This window comes from Solea solea, unplaced genomic scaffold, assembly GCF_958295425.1.
Source record: "Solea solea unplaced genomic scaffold, fSolSol10.1 scaffold_150, whole genome shotgun sequence".
NCBI lineage: Eukaryota > Metazoa > Chordata > Actinopteri > Pleuronectiformes > Soleidae > Solea > Solea solea.
The window spans coordinates 1-2,500 of record NW_026704077.1 but is presented as its reverse complement, the minus strand read 5'-3'; the positions used below and the strand labels follow the sequence as shown (position 1 = coordinate 2,500).

At 51.2% G+C, this 2,500-nt stretch overlaps 5 non-coding genes across 5 annotated transcripts; 1 reads left to right on the top strand and 4 right to left on the bottom strand.

Annotated features, from left to right (window-relative positions):
• Positions 1-286: 286 nt before the first annotated feature.
• On the bottom strand, positions 287-479 carry LOC131451184 (U2 spliceosomal RNA). Its single transcript, XR_009236052.1, has one exon. It is a non-coding gene; the product is annotated as a U2 spliceosomal RNA (small nuclear RNA).
• Positions 480-658: 179 nt separating this feature from the next.
• LOC131451196 (U5 spliceosomal RNA) lies at positions 659-771 on the bottom strand. The gene has a single exon (XR_009236063.1). It is a non-coding gene; the product is annotated as a U5 spliceosomal RNA (small nuclear RNA).
• A 626-nt stretch (positions 772-1,397) lies between these two features.
• On the bottom strand, positions 1,398-1,561 carry LOC131451181 (U1 spliceosomal RNA). The gene has a single exon (XR_009236050.1). It is a non-coding gene; the product is annotated as a U1 spliceosomal RNA (small nuclear RNA).
• A 402-nt stretch (positions 1,562-1,963) lies between these two features.
• Positions 1,964-2,082, top strand: LOC131451171 (5S ribosomal RNA). Its single transcript, XR_009236040.1, has one exon. It is a non-coding gene; the product is annotated as a 5S ribosomal RNA (ribosomal RNA).
• A 148-nt stretch (positions 2,083-2,230) lies between these two features.
• Positions 2,231-2,423, bottom strand: LOC131451186 (U2 spliceosomal RNA). The gene has a single exon (XR_009236054.1). It is a non-coding gene; the product is annotated as a U2 spliceosomal RNA (small nuclear RNA).
• Positions 2,424-2,500: the final 77 nt, after the last annotated feature.

The window sequence follows — 2,500 nt, the reverse complement described above, 5'->3', positions numbered from 1 at the left end:
TCGGTGTAGCTTCCAAATACTGGAATAGAGTGTAGCAGGTAGTGGCGATAAAGGCTATGATCCTGGAAGCTAAGCAGGGTCGGGCCTGGTTAGTACTTGGATGGGAGACTGCCTGGGAATACCAGGTGCTGTAAGCTTTTACACTGCAGCACACTTTTACACTGCAGCACGCTTTGACACTGCTGCTTCCTTACAAGAAACGTGGGCTTGCAATTACGTTGACGCACGGGCACACGTTAATGTCCTTCCAGTTTCAGCCTTGCTTTGGTTTTCACAGAAAAAAAGAGAACGGTGCACCGTTCCTGGTGGCACTGCAATACCAGGTCAATGCAAGGAGTGAAGAGAGCAAGCCCCAGGTTTCACCGCCCAATGCTCAAAAATGCGTTTAATATTTAATCCCCATATAGAGGACATATCAGATATTAAACTGATAAGAACAGATACTACACTTGATCTTAGCCAAAAGGCCGAGAAGCGATGGCCCGCCAGTGTCTGGGGCCAACTCAAGATCTTGGCGCACAAGTTACTTGTTGTGGTGCCATGTCTGTGAAGTGCGCATAACAAAGGCTGCTGCCGATCACCTCCGCCCCCAGGTGATCTAAGTGCACCTCTGAGCCGTGACGGACAGCTGCTTGACATTTGACACACTCAAAGCGCGCAGCCATACAGCAAAGCCCACCAAAAATAACTTAAACTCTCGGACGTTCCTCTCCACGGAAGTCTTTAGTAAAAGGCGAAAGACTTGTGCATTTTGAAGAAAAACCAGAGTCGACATAGACCCTCTCCTTGAGAGCAGCCAAGGAGTCTATCCGCCGGAGTCACCACAGTCTCGGTCGGCCCGGCCGGCCACCTTGGGACAGCCTTTCTTCAACGCTTTTGGTTTGCCGGCCAATCAACCGCCCACATTTGACTGCATGTTTGGAAGCGCATTCTTACTGTTGGTTGTGTGCTGCAGTTTTCTATCAATCGCTGAGGCTGTGGCACACCTCCAAGGTTTAGTGGTAGATGTGAGTGCATGAGCAAAGCAGCTCTGTGTCACACCGAGCAGTACAAACTGCCGGGCCGTTTCCCAGCTCCTCCGGGCTTCTGAAATGGTGAGCTGCTCCTGGCATCGCTTCAATATCAGGTCAATGTACAGGAGTGGACGGAACAAGCGCCAAAGTATTAACCCTTGGCATGATGGCCATGGATCCATCTCCATCAATCCAGTTCTCCTACAAAGAGCCGGGAAAGGGAGCATGACATTTCCTTAGAGCTAAAAGACAACAGCCACAACCATCCCATTCCCAGCAACTTGGAAAGACTGGGGATGTCGCTCTGCGAGCACGTGAGAAGCCTGGAGATGGGCACACAAGGCGGAACTTTGGGCGGCTGACCTTTGCTTACAACTACGTCATCGGGGGAGAGCGCGGACGCAGTACCCCACCAGCAAAAATTATGCAGTCAAGATTCCCACGTTTGGGGAATTTGCAGGGGTCAGCACAACCAGAGTGCAATGGCTGAGCCTCGCCCTGGGTGAACCACCTTCTTGATCATGGTGTCCCCCCTGCCAGGTAAGTATGAGGTGTACTTGCCCAGCACTGGGTGGCTGTTCCCAGACACAGCTCTTTGGCCGATGGTGCAGGAAATGGATAGTCCCAGAGTCCAATGCCTTGACTCAGGTGCTCGTTAATGCTGTGCTGTGTTCAACTTCAACCTCCAGCACACATTGGAGAGGAAACACTCGACCTTTTCACTGGCATACCTGGCTGTCATTTCCTATAGATTCAGCAACAACTGGACCTGACGGCACCAACAGCAGCTTACCCATCTCGGTGTAGCTTCCAAATACTGGAATAGAGTGTAGCAGGTAGTGGCGATAAAGGCTCAAGTGCAGTGTGTTCGGAAGGCTGACTTTTGAGCCCCTCCACGAGCAGGGGGCCTTGCCTGGTCTATAAAAGGAGTCTGTGTCACCTGCCCGTCGGCTTGCGGCCACACCACCCTGAGCACGCCCGATCTCGTCTGATCTCGGAAGCTAAGCAGGGTCGGGCCTGGTTAGTACTTGGATGGGAGACTGCCTGGGAATACCAGGTGCTGTAAGCTTTTACACTGCAGCACACTTTTACACTGCAGCACGCTTTGACACTGCTGCTTCCTTACAAGAAACGTGGGCTTGCAATCACGTTGACGCACGGCACACGTTAATGTCCTTCCAGTTTCAGCCTTGCTTTGGTTTTCACAGAAAAAAAGAGAACGGTGCACCGTTCCTGGTTGCACTGCAATACCAGGTTAATGCAAGGAGTGTAGAGAGCAAGCCCCAGGTTTCACCGCCCAATGCTCAAAAATGCATTTAATATTTAATCCCCATATAGAGGACATATCAGATATTAAACTGATAAGAACAGATACTACACTTGATCTTAGCCAAAAGGCCGAGAAGCGATGGCCCGCCAGTGTCTGGGGCCAACTCAAGATCTTGGCGCACAAGTTACTTGTTGTGGTGCCATGTTTCTGAAGTGCG